This window comes from Aegilops tauschii, chromosome 2 (genome assembly GCF_002575655.3).
Source record: "Aegilops tauschii subsp. strangulata cultivar AL8/78 chromosome 2, Aet v6.0, whole genome shotgun sequence".
In the NCBI taxonomy this organism is placed as follows: Eukaryota; Viridiplantae; Streptophyta; class Magnoliopsida; order Poales; family Poaceae; genus Aegilops; species Aegilops tauschii.
In genome coordinates, this window is record NC_053036.3 from 156,102,009 (window position 1) to 156,121,255 (window position 19,247).

General features: G+C 44.1%; 1 long non-coding RNA gene across 2 annotated transcripts in view; it reads left to right on the top strand.

The window, feature by feature from the left end:
- Window positions 1-17,002, top strand: part of LOC120973192 (uncharacterized) — a 40,768-nt gene extending 23,766 nt beyond the window's left edge. The window contains exons 3-4 of one of the 2 annotated variants that reach the window (XR_005767339.2): window positions 13,266-14,741; window positions 16,770-17,002. This is a non-coding gene — a long non-coding RNA (uncharacterized lncRNA). Of the gene's footprint in view, window positions 1-13,265; window positions 15,166-16,769 lie in introns of those variants that run through there. The other variant, XR_005767338.3, reaches the window with a different exon arrangement.
- Window positions 17,003-19,247: the final 2,245 nt, after the last annotated feature.

Sequence of the window (19,247 nt, forward strand, 5' to 3'; positions counted from 1 at the left end):
GCACGGTTGTGAAGTTATTATATGCATGAAGTTCAAGGGTTTTTCTACAAAACTGGCAGTCTCTGGATAATTGGACAAATCGCAACACACAGAAAAAAAAACATATGCGGGCTGAAACTGAGGTGAACTGGGCTGGTTGGGGCTGCTCACATCGGGCCAAGGCCTGGCTGGAAGAGCGGAAGAGGCCCAAGTGGCGCAGACCTGGGCTTCAGGCGAGCTTGCGGCCCAGGAGGCTGGCCACGCTGGCGAGATCGAGGACAGGGTCAACGCGGGCGAGGCGTTCGTCTGCTCGTTCGTGAAACAGGGGATCGGGCAGTAGGCGGAAGGAAGTGGCGGCGCTGGATGGTCCTGGTGGCCGGATTCGGCAACGCGGCGGGGTAGACAAGGTCCTGGAGGAGGCGGACCGGGGCCCTTGGGCAGGAAAGCAGTGGTCAGCACCTGGTGGTGGTGGTCGACGCCTTGGTTCTTGCAGGTTGTCGCGCGAGCCGGCGAGGAACTCGGGCGATGGGTGGCTGACGGAGACGCGAGCACCAGCAACGGGCAGAGGGAGGCGGATCCGGTGAAGCTCAACTCCGGCGAGCTACTGCTCGTTGTCGGCCGGACAGAGACGGGTCGAGGGCGGCGGCGCTCCTGCTAGAACGAGGTGAGAGAGACAGAGGGGTGAGACGATGGAGAAGCATGGGAGAAAAGGAAGGCACGGAGCGACGGGACTGGCCTGGTCGCTGCTGCAGCTGGTTGGAACCTCCGGCGGGGAATCACCGGCAAGGAGGAGGTCGTTGGGAGGCTCGGGGTCGAGCTCCTCTCGATCTGGATCGATGAGGGAGCAGGCTCGGCTCGTGGCTAAGGGTTATACCCAAAAGGAAGGTGAAGACTTCTTTGATACTTACTCACCTGTGGCTCGACTGACCACTATTCGAGTTCTACTTTCACTAGCTGCCTCACATGGTCTTCTCGTTCACCAAATGGATGTTAAGACTGCTTTCCTAAATGGAGAGTTGGACGAGGAAATTTATATGGAACAACCAGATGGGTTTGTACTAGATGGTCAGGAAGGAAAAGTGTGCAAGTTGCTGAAGTCTTTGTATGGACTCAAGCAAGCACCCAAACAGTGGCATGAGAAGTTTGAAAGAACTTTAACAGCTGCAGGCTTTGTTGTAAACGAAGCCGACAAATGTGTCTACTAACGCCACGGTGGGGGCGAGGGAGTTATCCTTTGCTTGTATGTTGATGACATACTAATTTTCGGAACAAATCTAAATGTTATTAAGGAGGTCAAGGATTTCCTATCTCGCTGTTTCGAGATGAAGGATTTAGGAGTGGCTGATGTCATTCTGAACATCAAGTTGTTGAGAGACAATGATGGTGGGATTACATTGCTTCAATCTCACTATGTGGAAAAGATCTTTAGTCGCTTTGGCTATAGTGACTGCAAGCCCTCTCCAACACCATATGATGCGAGTGTGTTACTTCGAAAGAATCAAAGAATTGCTAGAGATCAATTGAAATATTCTCAGATTATTGGCTCGCTTAGCCAGTGCTACAAGACCTGACATCTCTTTTGCTGTTAGCAAATTGAGTCGGTTTGTCTCAAAACCAGGAGATGTGCATTGGAAGGCTCTAGAGAGAGTTTTGCGTTATTTGAAAGGCACTGCGAATTATGGAATTCACTACACCGGGCACCCAAAGGTTCTTGAAGGGTGTAGTGACTCAAACTGGATCTCAGATGCTGATGAGATAAAGGCCACGAGCGGTTATGTATTCACTCATGGAGGTGGCGCTGTTTCTTGGAAGTCTTGCAAGCAGACCATCTTAACGAGGTCAACAATGGAAGCAGAACTCACAGCACTAGATACAGCTACGGTCGAAGCAGATTGGCTTCGCCGGCTCTTGAATGACTTGCCGGTTGTTGAGAAACCTGTACCGGGTATTCTTATGAACTGCGACAATCAAACTGTGATCAAGAAAGTGAGCAGCTCAAAGGATAACATGAAGTCATCGAGACACGTTCATAGAAGGTTAAAGTCTGTCAGGAAAATGAGAAACTCCGGAGTTATTGCATTGGATTATATCCAAACGTCTAAAAATCTGGCAGATCCTTTTACTAAGGGTCTATCACGTAGTGATAGATAATGCATCGAGGGAGATGGGTATGAGACCCACAATATGAGTTGTTCACAGTGGTAACCTATTCTTTGTGATCGGAGATCCCGTGAATTAGATGTGGAAGAGAAGCTGTTGGTCAACTGAGAGGAGAGTATCCTTACTATCAACAATACCACTCCATGAAGATGCAATACTCTCCTAATCTGCATGGCAGGTTGATGTATATCTTAATGTGTTCTAAGTGGCTCATTTAAGTAGAGATGTTGTCCTGCAAAACATCTTTTGAAGAACACACCTATGTGAGTCTGATTGTCAAACGTCGCAATCTATGAGAATAGGGTTCTCTTTAGTAAACTCATGAAAGGTCTCGGAGTATGACGCATAAGCTCCACCCGCGGGGAAGACCCACGGTAGCCACGTATCGGTCAAGGCTTTATGTGAAGCTAGATTCGCAGAAAACTTGCAGTTCAAGGCCCAGTCCACTGTTCAAGTTGCTTACTAGTGTAGCATAGACTTCTAGGTGGAAATTCAACTTAACAGTCTCCACTGCAGTACCGGTATATAAAACAGTGTTTTGGAACTAAAGGCAAATTCTATGTGCCTCTAGGATCTGGTGGGGGATTGCTGGAATTTTATCTATTTATGGGCCAGCCCAATAACAATTTCAGAAATTCCTAATAAATCCTAGAGGCCCACTTAGACCATTTGTGCAAGGCAAGGGATACTACTAAAGTTTAGTCCCACATTGCTAGTTTAGTGGGAGTTGGACCTCCTTATAAGGGAGGTTCTTTCCCCACTTGTATGAGCATGAGAACAAGAGGCACATCCACGCGCGCTCCTCCTCCGCCGCCAGCCTCACCACGCCACGCCTCGTCATGACGCGCCGCGCCGCGGGAATGAGCCGAGCCGGTGTCTAAATTTTTGCCACGCACTACGGGTATACGAAAGGCTTCTCGGGAGCTAGAAAGTTTTTGCTGTAGTGGATATTGAATACGAAAGTTGCACCCCTCGGCTGCTGCCCGTTCGTTTCGTCTCCCGCGTACCCTTTAGCTTCAGGCGCAGCCTCTCGCCTCCTTATCTTGCGCCTATAAAAGGGAGGTCGCTCCTCTCAGAGAGACGCACCAGAACCTCTTCCTCCTCTCGCCACAAGTTCCTGAGCACTGCGCTGCTGCTACGATCTTCCCCATCCCGGCTTGTGGGGTGGACCGCGGGTCGGGACAGTAGGCCTCCGAAACCGCACCTCTTTGAGTCCTGTACGGGAGAAGGGTGATAAGGTTTTTGGGGAGCTGTAACACCCACGATGCGGCTATATCTCCCACGCGTCGAGGCACGACTTAGAAGCATAACCACATTGTGGTTTTGTCGCAAGAAGGGTCATCTTCACACAATCCCATGTAATGAACAAGAATGGGATAAAGAGTTGGCTTACAATCGCCACTTCACACAATACATAAATAAATCATACATCAATCAGAGTACACACATAGGTCCGACTACGGAACCGAAAGAAAAGAAGACAACCCCAAATACTAGATCCCCGATCGTCCCAACTGGGCTCCACTACTGATCATCAGGAAACGAAACATAGTAACGACCACGTTCCTCGTCGAACTCCCACTTGAGCTCGGTTGCATCGCCTGCACTGGTATCGTCGACTCCTGCAACTGTTTTGGTAGAATCTGTGAGTCACGAGGACTCAGCAATCTCACACCCGCGAGATCAAGTCTATTTAAGCTTATAGGAAGGATGGGGTAATGAGGTGGAGCTGCAGCAAGCACTAAGCATATATGGTGGCTAACATACGCAAATAAGAGCAAGAAGAGGAGCAATGGAACGGTCGTCAACTAGTAATGATCAAGAAGTGATCCTGAACTCCTACTTACATCATACATAACCCAAAAGCCGTGTTCACTTCCCGGACTCCGCCGAAAAGAGACCATCACGGCTACACACGCGGTTGATGTATTTTAATTAAGTCGAGTGTCAAGTTCTCTACAACCGGACATTAACAAATTCCCATCTGCCTCATAACCGCGGGCACGGCTTTTGAAAGATAATACCCTGCAGGGGTGTCCCAACTTAGCCCATTATAAACTCTCACGGTCAACGAAGGATATTCCTTCTCCCAGGAAGACCCGATCAGTCTCGGAATCCCGGTTACAAGACATTTCGACAATGGTAAAACAAGTCCAGCAAAGCTGCCCGATGTCTCGACAATCCCGATAGGAGTCGCACGTACCAAGTTCTCAGGACACACCGGATGAACACTACGTACAACTAGAACCAGCCCTCAAGTTTCCCCGAGGTGGCGCTGCAAGTGGCTCTAGTTTGGACCAACACTCGGAGGAGCACTGGCCCGGGGGGGGGGTAAAATAAGATGACCCTTGAGTCTGCAGAACCCAAGGGAAAAAGGCTTAGGTAGGCAAATGGTAAAACCAAGGTTGGGCCTTGCTGGAGGAGTTTTATTCAAAGCGAACTGTCAAGGGGGTCCCATAAATCACCCAACCGCGTAAGGAACGCAAAATCAAGGAACATAACACAGGTATGACGGAAACTAGGGCGGCAAGAGTGGAACAAAACACCAGGCATACGGCCGAGCCTTCCACCCTTTACCAAGTATATAGATGCATTAATTAAAGTAAGATATATTGTGATATCCCAACATGTCCATGTTCCAACATGGAACCAGCTTCATCTTCACCTGCAACTAACAACGCTATAAGAGGGGCTGAGCAAAAGCGGTAACATAGCCAAACAACGGTTTGCTAGGAAGGGTGACAAAGGTTAGAGGTTCATGGCAATTGGGGAGGCTTGATAAGCAAGTGGTAGGTAGCGCGGCATAGCAAAAGAGCGAAAAACTAGCAAGCAAACATGGAAGTGATTTCGAGGGTATGGTCATCTTGCCTGAGATCCCGCAAGGAAGAAGATCGAATCCATGAAGAAGACAAGCGGACGTAGCCGAACGAATCCTCACAACTCCGGGACGAAACCGAAGCTAACGAGAGAAGCAACCCGGAAAGAAACAAACAACATAGTAAACAACCACCACATAAACATGGCATGATACACAATCAAGTATCATGCATGTCCGATTTAATGAGCATGCCATGGCAAAGTGCAACAAACAACACTACAAATTAAGTGGAGCTCAATATGCAACGAGTTGCATATTGACGAAACACCACATTCAATTATTTAGTTCTCTCTCGTTTATGTACCCAACAATATTAAATGTTGATTAACATGGCAAGAGGTGAAGCATAAGTAAACTAACTATTTAAGCAAGTTAAATGAGGCCGGAAACAACAAACAACAATTCCGGAAAATCGTCATATGCATATTTTGAATTTGCTACTGTTCTGCCTAAAACCATATTTTATTGTTGTTAAACAGGAAAATAAAGTGCAACATGTTAAACTAGGCATTTTTCTACCCCATTTACATATTAAGTTTATTAAATTCGGAGCTACGTTTATTTAGTTATGAAATAAATCATTTTAACATGGCATTTGAGCAAAATTAAACAAACAACATTTTAAACATTTTAAATGTTATCATGATGCGGATGACATATGCAAGGTTTAAGCAATTTATGAAAATGTTGACATGAAGGATGATATAGAGCATTTGGTCACCATGGCGGAACGAAAGGGTGCCATGGCAACATATCGGTACCGGTAACTCGATTGAGATACCGATGCAAAAGAGAAGTGTGTGGATGTGTGGAACACGCAAGAGATGGCGGGGTGCTCCCGGTAACCGGGTTCCCACGGGTCGACGGCATGGCAAACTATGAGAAACGTGCAATGACAATTCAGAAACGGTGCAACCACGAGCATCTCATACAACACACATGCATTCGTTCACGAGCGTCGCCTCGGGGTTATACCTTCGAAGCGTGCGTTTTCGGGACGGATCGAGTCGGTGCGATGTAGAGGAAGTAGACGTTCTCGGAATGGTCGTCGTGGAAGTAGTGGCACACAGCGACGGTAGTGGAAGTAGTGGTTCACGTTTCGTAGTCGTACACACTCCGTAGAGGATCGGGGTCACAGTGAGGAACTTGACGTCCATGGGGTCGACGGTAGAGTTACACACGTTGTCGGGGTACTTGTTGTTCCGGTCTTGGCGTCCGTAGATGTACACGGCAATCATAGTTGTACTTGGCGGTTCCGTGTAGTCGAACTTGACGATCCGAGGGGGTACTTGCCGGATCCACAACACTGTGACCGTTCGTGGCAGGGGAACTTGGTGTTCACGGGTCTCCCAAAGACATCGTGGTACTTGGCGTCCTTGGCGATTTCGGAGACGGCGGTTGAGGTATTTGACGTGTCACCATGTAGTCGTACATGGGTCAAACAGAGGCATTGACACATCTGGAGGGGCATCAAGGGACTTGTCAAGGCCCTGCCTCGGGAGTTCACTGGAGGTGCGTAGAGGCGGCAGAGGTGGTGTTGCGCGGACGCGGGCACAAGACGGGTGAAGGGGTGGCGAGGTGACCAGAGGCGCGAGGAGGGAGATCCTGGTCGCGACAAGAGAAGGCAGCGGGGCAACGTCCTTGTCGGACGGAGATGGTGCAGGCGAACCATGGCGAGGCCGAACGTGGGTCTCGGGCAGGAGGTGAAGAAGATGGCAGGGACGCGATCTCCGGCGAGAAGGCGAAGCAGAGGAGGCTGGGGTCGAGCACGGGCCTGGACTCGCCGGCCGGAGGGGCGACGGGGCATGGCTTCGGGCGCCATGGAAGGCAGGGCGTGGGGCGCATGGTGGTGGTGGTGGTGGGGTGCTCCGGCAACAACGAGCTGTAGGAGGCCGGCCTTGGAGCGATGCGGGTTGGCGAGGTGGCGCGTGGGGAGGAGGAGCAGAGGAAGGGGTCACGCGGAGGGGCGTTGTGCTCGCCAGCGCGAGGTGAGAGGACTGGAGGTCGCGCTCCTGGCGCACGACGAAGATGGCGCGGAGGAAGAGGAGCCCGGGAGGAGAGCCGACGAAGGGGCCCAAGGAGGTCGCAGAGGGCTTGCCGGCGGCGACCAAGGTCGCTGAGGCGCGGCCTCGAGGGAAACAGCACTGCTGCGCGTGGCGTGCGTGGCCATGGGGATCGGGATCCCTCTCCTGTGCGTGGTGACGACGTGAGGGAGGAGACGAGGGAGAGTGGGGGATCGAGCAGGGGGTCGGGCTAGGGTTAGAAGGGTTAGGTGGGCCGGCGCTGGTTGGTTAGGCCCAAGAGGCCGGCTGGGCTACAAGGCTGCGCTCTCTCTCTCCCTCATATTTCTTTTAATAGAAAAGAAATTAGAGAGAAGAAAAGAAAGGAGGGGTTAGGGAAAGGATTTGTGCAAGGGGCTATTTTCCCGGACTCATAAAAATGTGCTTGATCCCGAAAAAATAGAAGTGGGCACACGAGTGAAGTTGAATTCAAACTTATTTGAATTTAATTCAAATGGTTTGAACTAGGACGAGGTTCTAGGAGTGTCCAAAAAATGTTGAGAATCTTAGAGGATCCTCGATAACAGAGATGAGAATTATTGGCAAAGTTTGGGGAACAAACTTGAAATGGAAAAGGCATGGCGTTTATTATGCAAGTGTGTTATGGTTAATTACAAAAGAATGGAATATTTATTATAGCTCCCTAATATTGGGAGGATATGTTATAAAGAGAAGTCATCATATGAATTCCCTCAATTTAAATAGATCAAAAATCTATGCAATTTATTTAGTTGAGTTTTAAAAATTAAATGACATGATGCAATGCAAAATAAATAGAGCAAGCAAAAGAAACACCCGGCGATCACGAAATATATGGAAGGCGTCTGGAGCGTCAGTCTCGGGGCGTCACAACACTCCACCACTACAAGAGGATCTCGTCCCGAGATCTTGGATGGCACCGGAGAGAAACGGAAGAGGAAGAGGTAAAACTAAGTTGCTTCTTCGACAAACGAGTGAAACCAAAGAACCTTGAGAGGTCGCAAAGCTTGAAGAAATGACACGACGGAGGTGAACAAAATTTAAAACACTCCGTTCAGCAAGAGGAACAAGGAACATTACAAGAACCTTGTAGGTTGAAGAATATGGAACAAGAGACGGATCAAAAGGAATATGAAAGCACACCGGTAGAAAAGAGAAACAAGGAACTCCATGTGAACTTTGGAGTTTGCAAAGCTATGAATGACAAGAACAATGGAGGAGAAGTACATGCAAGCACACCGGTTGAAATGAGATGTACAAGGAACGATAAGGATCAATTACGATAACGCTCCGGTCGGAAATGAAAAGAATAGAATTTGAACTTGGCAAAATGAAAGCATTTGGATGAGACTCCGGTTAGAAGAGGAATGATAGACACAACACTCCGGTTAAAACAAGATAAAGAAGGAATAAGAATGATATAATTTGGACAGCACTCCGACTGTAAATGGAAGGAATAGAACATGAACTTTACAAGATGAGAGGATACTTAATGAAATGAACAGCACACTGCCTCCGGAACTATTGAAAGAATGGCACAATGGGTCAGAAAGATTTCAGACAGCACTCCGGTTGAGAAGGGACGCAAAACTTGACAGAATGGGATGAACTTGAAAAGAGGGCACGACACTCCAGTTGGAAATGGATAAGCACGAAAAGAACACGGTCCTCACAAATCGAGATGATGAGTGAAGAGAGCAACATCACAATGCCTCCGGGAGAAATAAATAATAGAAGATAGATCCTTGGAATAAAGAATGGAGAAGAAAATGCCAGCTTCTGCCACAAATTATCTTGGAAAGCACCCTTCCAAGAAGGTTAGAACGGAGTTGTTGGAAAACCAACAGCGAAAGGATAAGCTTGTAGTGGGCTTATGAAAAAGACCTCAAAATTTGAGTTGCAATTCTGCCACTAACGAAAACAAATAAAATAATTGATAACACTAGCGAGATGAAAAAACTTCTTTCACCAAGAGGATAGAAGAAAACTTGGATCAATGATAGACACCACAATTAGCAACATTCCTTTGAGAAGGCTTTAAGTGAAATATATACCAAGATAACTCCAGCAAAGAGATTATTGTGGGTTGAAACAACTCATGGACGAAGAAAAATATGATGGGTTTAAATATCTCATTCCTGACAACTTGTGAATCATGAAACATGAAGAAAATTATCAAGAATGACATAACACCACCTCAAAAGATAAGAGAGAAAGAATTGCACTTCGAATTGCAAGATGAAGAATGCTTGAACTCCTCAAAACAGAACATGTGTTGAACACCATGTTTATTTTGGAGTATAGGTTGACGGATCTTGACTCCGAGAGAAATCTTGAAGAACAATTGAAGAATGAAAGGAATCCTTGACGAAGCACCATGTGAACCTCCATGAAGAACTCTGGTAAACAAAAGGATGATAGAAAGAAAAGAGAAGTTGACAACACAAGGTGAAGCCTTGCAGTGATAAGATGAAGCTTTGAAATGATATGACCGAGAAAATTTGGAACTCCGGAAAGAAAGATGAACAAATTAAATCAAGATGATGAACCTCTGGAAAGAAGAAACTAAATCACTTGGATGAAACAAGAAAAAAAATTATGTTATGCGTATCCTTCACCAATATAAATTGGTGACAAGCAACGGATTTTACATACTACTTATTCTCGTAGAAAGGATTAAGAGAGATATAGCGTAAACTTGGAAGGTCTTCAACGAACCACCGGCAGGATTGGAAAGAACGAATGAATCTATATGATAACGAAGGAAGAGAAATCTTGAACGACCAAAAAGGAAGAGAAATCTTGAACGAACCACCGCGAGAATTGAAAATGAACGAAGAAAAGATAAAGAACCACCGGGAAGAATTAGAAAACGAATAAAGATACTTGACAAAATTTAGACACATGAGAACGAAAAGATCATGAACTGATTAGAGGATATTTGAACGATGCACCGGAAGAATATGGAGATGAACGAAGAAACATCAATTTAGAATAATTGGAGAACGAGGCTGAAAACTTAGAACGAAGAAATCTTCTAAAATGATGGCCTTCGGAGAATCAAACTGAAAAGACTCCTGAAATGCTCCGGATGGGTGAAAAGAATTCTCACAATCAAAAACAATTATGAGAGGATGGCATCAAGCTAGAACCATGAATCATGAAGAGAATGGAGCAAGATTTAAGAGAAACTCTTCTTCGGTCTTCAAATGTTGAGAATGACGATGAGAAACACCACCATGAATTGTTGAGGCACTCCGGAATGAAAATTAGAAAGATTGAACCAACAATGAAAAGAGTTTGAAAGATCTTGGAGAAAGACATTTGACTGATGATAATTCATTCTTACGTCAAACTTTGCAATGAATTTGAGAATAACTCCGAAAAATTAGAAGAGTCAGGTAAGATCCTGGGAAAAGACCTCTGGGTTAGGGCCACTCAAAAGATACACCGTTGAATGATTAAAAGAAAGATTGCATCGGTAGAATTAAATGGCTCAAGAGAGATAACAACCTCGAGATAGCTTGAACGGATTGGGAATGGAAATGTGAATCTTCTGAGATATCTTGTACACTCCAGATCCAATGAAAATAGTGAGAGGTGAATGATTGAGAGGTGCACCGGCATGAGAAAGCATTGAAGCGAGGAAAGGAATATGATCAACACTAAAAGCTTGAATTGAATCCATCGGAAAAGAAAGCGAGTGAAGAGTGATACACTTGAAGCTTCGTTAGTATCTTCCTGAGAATCACCGGATAAGAACATTGACGGAAAAGAATGGAGAGACTTCCCATCAATAAAATGATACTTGATTAAGAAATATGAGTCCTTGAAGAAAAGGGTGGGAGGGTGGGAAAATAAAGGCAACTTGTGACGGATGAAACAAACGTCGTTGGGAAAAACATAGAATTGACCTTGCGGATGTGGAAAAATGATCGGATCCACTTGAAGAGAAGCACGCCGGTTGGAAAAGAATTGACATGACAATCTCGATAATCAAGAAGGATTAGTATCCACCTAGGAATATGAGAACACCGCTTAGAATAAGGTATGGAATCAACACTTGTCATTGAAGCAACTCGAATACCACAAAACAAAACAACAACAAAGGATTTGGCTTGCAGAATAAGCCGGAACAAACATATGATAGAGATTTCGTCCGAAGTTTTCGTGGTGGGGCCCACACGGGCTCGATCGTACAGCACCATCATGTACAAGGCAATGCACATGACATACGAAGCGTCCCCGAGTCGGCATAGCCAAGGACTCTTTAAGACACTACGAGACCACTGTAAAACCAACCGTGGATAGGCGGACCACTAGACGTCGAACCCCAATCTCATATCATGCATCTGTCGGAAAGATATCCTAGGAGCTACTTGAATTCCCAGTTATAAACTCCCGAAACTTTCTGGTTATGCAATCAGGTGTTGGGGATACAGGGGACACAAAATATATCACCCAAACTAACAATACCTAGATCCAGTTGTATCCATCCTTCAACACATAACCAAGAAACCTTCGGAAATCATTTACCTCAACCTTCGAAAAGCATCCGTTATACGAGTTATGGCAATACTCCCGAACTCCCGCCCCAGTACTGGGTGGCGTCGAGGTGATCTCACCAACAACTGCATAAAAAAGATTTTCGATGTCGGCGAAACTCAGGTATTCCAGAACTGCAACGATAAAATTGTGACGACAACACCTCGGAGCTCAACTCCCCGGGACACTGCCACAACCCCTAAATGTCAGGAGGCACCAAGAACAATGTTCTCGTCACAAAACCATCGGAACGATTCCAAGATACCCGCGTGATCCTAATTTTTTTTTTGTGAAATTTGAGGAGGAGAGTCAAAACTTCTACGTCAGGGGGCCTCACCAGAGCGACGAAGGGACTGAGGAGTAAAAAGAATCCTACTCTCCGATATATATAATCCTAAGACTCAAAACATTTTTTTCTAGACTCAACAACGTCAGCGATTCGATCAAGCAGGGGGCTCCTAAGTCGGGAATGGCTCTGATTACCAACTTGTAACAACCACAATGCGGTTATGCCTCTAAGTCGTGCCTCGACACGTGGGAGATATAGCCGCATCGTGGGTGTTACAGGAGCGCTCTGCGCGACTACTGGCTTCTTCATCACGGACTCCGACGACTACTTCCCCGACGTCGACTACCTCAGCAACGACATGGCTGGAGAGGATGTCGACCCCAAGTCCAGTGCTTCTGCGGCTGCTGTCCCGTACGTGTTCTTGCTCTTTCTGTTAGATGTCATGACACAGTTCTTTGCTCTAGTTTCTGCCCTACATATGATAGGTTCTACTTCATATATGCAACTTCATCTAGTGTCTGTTCTAGATGTGTTTAGTTCAAATTCATATATGCAGATGCTATTTACTTTCTCTCCGTCAGATTGCATGACTTGCTTTATCGCGGCTATATTAGTCATGCTTTATCTAGTATTTCTGTTAATAAAATCATTTGGTAAATTGCTCATATTTCCAACAGTTTTTGCAACTATGAAATGACCGGTGAGGCAACTCTCTGAAAAATCTTTCAACATTATGTTTCTTCGTTTGTGATTTAGTGCACTGTATGTGTTTGTTCTTTGTTTAGAAAACATCATCGTCAGATCTGTTGGTATATGATGACTCGAACTAATTTCAGTTTTAGATGAATTTTGTTCATAAGATGTGGTGTGTCCACGCTCTTTTCTCTTTCTTCCGGTATATGGTGTTGTGATTTAGTAGCTTGGAGCCTGTCACTTTAATTCAAAACTTACGTGAATACCTAAAATGATAAAAAGAGCAGGAAATGGTGGCTAGCAAACATATCTTCTTAATAAAATCGATGAGCTCAGTGTCCAGGTAATGCTTTGTCTATAACTAATTTGGCTGCTAGATTTTTTGAAGTTGTTAGACTGAAGTTTGATGGTTATATATTAGGTAATGCTTCGTCTATAACTAATTTGGCTGCTAAATTTATTGAAGTCGTTAGACCGTATTTTGATGGTTATATATTAGAGCTAAAGAACAATATGTACTGAACAATAAAGAACAGTATGTACTTTTTCTCTTAACAGAGCTTCTCTAAGCTTTTCTAATATGATATCCTAGTTTATTCCTAGTAGCTCCCAGCCAAAGCAGTGTGTGAACAAGTACTGAATGTTTTGTTTAGGCTTTGGTTCTTATGTGATTTTTCTTCAGAAAACTACACCGTGGGCGTTTATCTTCAAGTCATTATCCATCTAACGTGCTTGTTGCAACCGCTTCAGTGAGTTTCTGCACCCCATGTATCGAGGCCCTCCTTATGTGGGGATGCAATTAATGTATACAATCCCTTTTCACATTTTGGATTTTCCTTAAACACAGATCATGCATGTTGATTGCTGAAGTAGATTACTTTAGTATTGCAAGAGTTTTCACCTACATGTGACATCTGAACTAGCAGTTTTGTCTAGTACAGTCTCTCTTTTAAAGCTTTGAAATTTCCATTGCAGCCATCAAAGTCTGTTCACCCTACGATTTAACTTCTAGATATTACTCATGGTAATCATAGTCCAATTAATTATGTTGTTCATGACCATGTCCTGCTAGTGCGGCACAGTTTGATTCCTTCCTAGGCTAGTGTCTTGCTTACATGCTTGATTGAGTTAAGTGTACAATAAAGAAAGGGGGCCTATTTCTTGTCACTTTCAGTGAAATTTATCAGGTAATTTGGTTATCCTTTAATAAAGTTCCTTGATATTCACTAGCTATTTCTGCTGCTCCTCCTCCTGTGTAGACCATGCAATATATATAAATTATGGCATATATGTCATTCAAGGCCATTTGCTGTTAATATCATGGCATACTAATCTCAGGTGTTAATCTGAAACTACCACAGTAAATTGTACGGCTGGTATGTCTGAAAGTTCATCCAAGAAATAAGCAAAGAGAAAATTGGGTTACATTTTCCTACAGTCTTCTAATTACTACTGTCCAAGTGCTGCGGTTGCATTCCTTGCATTATGTTCCCCTTTCTCCTTGAGTAAAAGGGTTGTGGATAAGAAGAACTGTCAAAGTTTCTGTAGTCGCTCTACTGTATTCCTATATTTTTTCCATCTGTACAAAAAACAAAAGCGCCAAATATATTCTTACCTCTGCCATGTCAGGGGCACTTAGACAAGAAAGTAGATGGTTCGGATATGAAGGTATAAAAATATAGCAGATCTGAATATCAACAAAAAAATGCAGAATTTAATTAGTTCCTGGAGCATATAACTAAATGATCATAGATCATGCAGGTCCATAACATGGAAATGCTCTTAGAAAGGTGGTTTACATGGATGTTGTCGTCTATTTGTCTAACCAAAGTATGGCGAATGTTACTACAATGTAGTAGTTACACTGTCGTTCACTTATAGTAGGATATTCAAGTGATTATTTTTCGCTGTTGTTTTTGTGTAAAAAAAAATAGGGTACAATCTGGAATATTAGTATATTGGTTCCAGCCTACTTGCTGCAAATGCCTGATTTTGATGGATTTTGTTCATGGCTTTGATTATACAATCTGAAATTTTACCCTTTTGGGACGAATTCAACAGAGTATATAGTCCAATACTAATGATCTCAATTATCATGGTGTATTCAGGTCAAACCTAAATAGTAGTCTGCGTCCGCCTACCTTGGCAGGGATACCAGGTTAATCTACTTTGGTGTTGTAGCCTCTTTTCTTCTTACTCTTATTTTTTAGGAGCTAAGAGATACTTTTGGGCATTCAAAAAGAGTCACATCTATAATTAGCTATCAGGTAGCTATATCCAGTGTGAACTACTAGAAAACTGTACATCTACTGAAAGAGTCACATTTATATTTATTTAGCTTCCGGCTCATTTTATCCACTATCTATAAAGTTTTTTTTTGAAACAAGTGTTGGAATTTTGGTTGCTAGTACCTATGTACAGTAACTTGAGTATATCCCCAGCATACTATATTATCAGCAATCATACAAAGTAAACGATGCATTTCGACACTACTAGGAAAAGGGCTATAGATAATATTAACACTAATGGCGCACCACAGATGTGGTGCGCCACTACTATATACTAATGGCGCACCATGTGTTGGTACGCCATTAGTGTCCAAATACTAATGGCGCACCACATCCACGGTGCGCCACTACTAACATTTTTTTTTTTCAAAACTAGTAATGACGCACCAGGAGATAGTGCGCCATTACTAGTTTAACTAATAATAGCGCACCACACCCTCGGTGCGCCACTACAAACAAATTTTTTATTTTTTTTTCAAAACTAGTAATGGCGCACCGAGGGACAGTGCGTCATTTCTAGTTTTAACTAGTAATGGCGCACCACACCATCGGTGCGCCACTACTAACAATTTTTTTATTCTTTTTTCAAAGTTAGTAATGGCGCACCACACCTACGGTGCGCCATTACTGACTTTGCCCAAAAATTCCACCGAATGCACCACCCCTCCGTGGACCGCCTTTTCAGTTTTAGAAAAAATAAAAGAAAATGATGGAAATGTCAAAAAAATAAAATAAAATAAGTTTCCCCTGTGATATGTGGTCTAGTTGTTGGGAAAATTTACAAATATAAATTTCGACTTTATTTGCAAAATCTCTCTGGAATTTGTAAAATGGGCATAACTTTTGCATACGAACTCGGATTAAAAAGTTTTTTCTATGAAAAATCATCTACTCGAAAAGTTACATACGATTTGAACCGGGGAAACTTTGTTCAACATCTTCAAAATCCCCAAAAACCTAACAGAACGAAAGATACGAGGCTTTTAAGATCTAGAGGGGGGAAAATGAAAAAATATTCAAACTTACAAGTGGTGCACCATTTGCTAGGTGCGCCACTAGTAACAGAAAAACAATTGGTGTCAAAAAAACTTTTTTTTTGGAATTTTTTTTCAAAATATGATACGTAATATGACCGGGAAGTTTGAAATATTTTTTCAAAATTTCATGACACTCATGAACATGAACAAAGTCCTAGATATCAACAAGGTTTAATAGGATTGATATGATAGATATATCAACAAGTGCCTGTGAAGTGAGCTGGTGTTGGGGTTGGATAGAACTGCGAAGTTAAGCGTGCTCGGGCTGGAGTAGTGTGAGGATGGGTGACCTTCCAGGAAGTTTGACCACGGAGTGCGATTTGACTTGAGATTAAGCCATAGTGACTTGAGATTAAGAAAAAAACGGAAAAAAATCTGAAATTTTTTTGAAAAAATTTGTTAGTAATGGCGCACTTCTATGTGGTGCGCCATTACTAAGTCAGATAGTAACGTGCGATATACTAATGGGACACTCCCTGGTGCGCCATTAGTATACCAGATACTAATGGCGCACTTGTGGTGCGCCATTAGTAAAAAATTCTAATGGCGTGATGCTAGTGGCGCACCTGTAGTGCGCCATTAGTAGCCAAAACAGGTGCGCCACTAGCAGGCCTTTTCCTAATAGTGTTCCTTTCAAATGGATAGACAAAAGGTGGACAGAGGGCTTCAATGCCACATACATGGCTACTGCTGGATGTTTATTGGCGGTCTTCAGGACCAGAAATGCTAATTTTGTAGATTAGGTAAGTGTATTCTTCTTTCTGCTGTTGCATGTGCACAGTGCACATGTGAATTCTGCCTGCATTCAACTTCATAAATTAATTGAGCATTCTAATAAGGGGGCTTGTTTAACTTTTGTAGGAAGCAAACATAAGGACTCGACTCACAATGAACCATGAAGCCCGCGATCCGCGTCAACTGAATGTTTTACTTCTCATTTTGTACAACTGATGTCTCATACTTGCAGTCTTTTAGTTGTCCTTTGCTGAACTTGATGTATGGTGTATTGGTGGTTATGTTTAGAACAGAATGAAGTGTATGTACGTGACCATTAGTTAATGGAATAAAAAATGTTTGGTGCACCTGATGTATGATGTCTTCGTGATTATGCTTAGAACACATGAACTATATGTATGTGACAATCAGTACCGTATGTTAGTTAAAGTTGTGATTGGATAAATAAAATGTAAATGATTTTTTGGTCGCAAAAGAAAACACCGTCTGATTGTTGGTCGGCAAAACAAATCATGCCTGACAATCGGTTGGGAAAGGCTAAAACTAGGCCCAACAGAATGTTGGTCGGGAAAGAATTCCCATCCGATAGTTGGTCGGGAAAGGCCCACGGCTACCCCAACGGACTGTTGGTCGGGAAAGGCCCATGGCAAGCCCAACAGATTGTCGGTCGGGAAAGGTGCACCATAGCCGTCAAGCAGTCGGTCGGGAAAGGGTTTTCCCGTCTGGACTTTCCCCAACAGACACGATCGGTCGGCAATAGTCTTTCCCGACCGACTGTTTGTTGACGGAAGTTGTTTTCCCGACCAACTTGGTTGTTGGGAATCTAGTGTTGTGGTGTAGTGACATCGCATATGTGACATTTTTTGATTGACCCCACCCCCCCCCCCCCAAAACTCTCACGAACCCACACACTATATCTCTCTACGTTTGTATCTCTCTCACACAACCCCATGTAGGTGGTGTACGTATACAAGAAGAGAATAGGTGCACCGTGCACGTACTCACACTTCATGCCCAACCACACCCGCGTGGGTACACGGTGGAGCTCATTTCTGTACGAAATGGCAGCCCACGTGCTAATTTGAACGCGTGTAGCGGTTGTTTACCTACGGAGGTCGTGTACCACGCGTGCACGAAACAAAGTTCAACTTGATGCGTTGGCGCATTATTTTTAAATAAAGTTATATCGCTCAATGACACGTACACAGAATATAAAATGATTTTTATGGAGAAAACGGTAGTCTGCTCCACTATATACAATGGAGCCTGCCTGCCTGGTTTGTCTCTCTTCAGAGTGTCTCACACAAGGCTGCGGTGGCCTCTTTCTCTCTCATCGTTGGTCACTGATCCGGCCGCATCCCGTCCGCCGGCGGAAAGGGAGGACGTGCATCGTTTCTCCGTTCGACGGCGCCGAGGCAGTAGGTCCCGATCTGTACTACAAGCCGTTCTCTCTGACCAAGCTCCGGCGTGGTAGGGCCTACGCCACCTGCTCGCTGCCGCAGTATGGGTAGATTCCGCCCGCCGCCGCTCACCTAGTTACATCCCGACGACCTCCAGGTATCCCCTCCGGCCTTGCTCCACTTCCCGTCTTCCCACATCGCTTCATGTGGATCTTCCATAGTTCGTTGCCCAAAATGTAGCTCGTCCGGCGTACTTTCCATATTGCAATCTCGTCCTCACACCGTTTTTGACAAACACAACCGTGTTGTTATCTTCCCTTAGGACAAGGAATATGCTTCTTTTTTGTCGTCGCATGTGTCATCAACTATTATTGGCCAGTAATTGTTTCCTTTCTACCTCTTTTTTGCAAACAGGGCTATCCATTTCACCTCGTTGCTATTGCGACCTTTTGGTGAACTGCAGAAATGATTTTTTTCTTAAGAGTGTTTTGTGCAGTTCTACCAAAATGTCACACGGGCAACGTCTCTACATTTCAGTGCGACTGCACAAAGGGAGATTGGTTTTGCTCTATCCTCCTCATCCAACTCCGAGCCTAATCTTCTCCAACTAGTTAGTCTTAAGAGAGACTGCAAAGGTGACCGGCTTCTATTTTTGTGTTTATTGTTTCATCAGCAGTCCTCTATTATCGTAATCACACTTAATATCTTTGGAACAGGGACGCTCAGCTCTATTTTAGTGGAACTGCACAAAATGATCGGAATGTTGCATGCTCCAGAAGCTACTTTTTTTCCCAACATGCCTTGTTGATTTAGACAGAGCTGGGGGACGTTGCTGCAATGAAAGCATGGATCAATTTTAATTTAACACCTTCTCACAACTTTGTCTTCAGTTGTGATGTAAATATTAGCTCTGATTAGCAAGGAAGATAGTTTTTTATTGTTTCCGAAAGAGCATCAATGGCAAGACACACGAAACAAAAGCTGAAAGCTCACACCATTGTACAATTTCATATCGCTGGAAAATTATTTGTATAGTACATCAATTATGTAAACAAATGTTGGAAGCTTGATAGCATTGCCAGAAGCCTCTTCGGCATCCGGGTCCATGTGCCATGCACAAAATTATACTCCTTCGTTCCTAAATGTTTATCTTTTTACAAATTTCAAATGGGCATATTTTAGAGTGTAGATTCACTCATTTTGC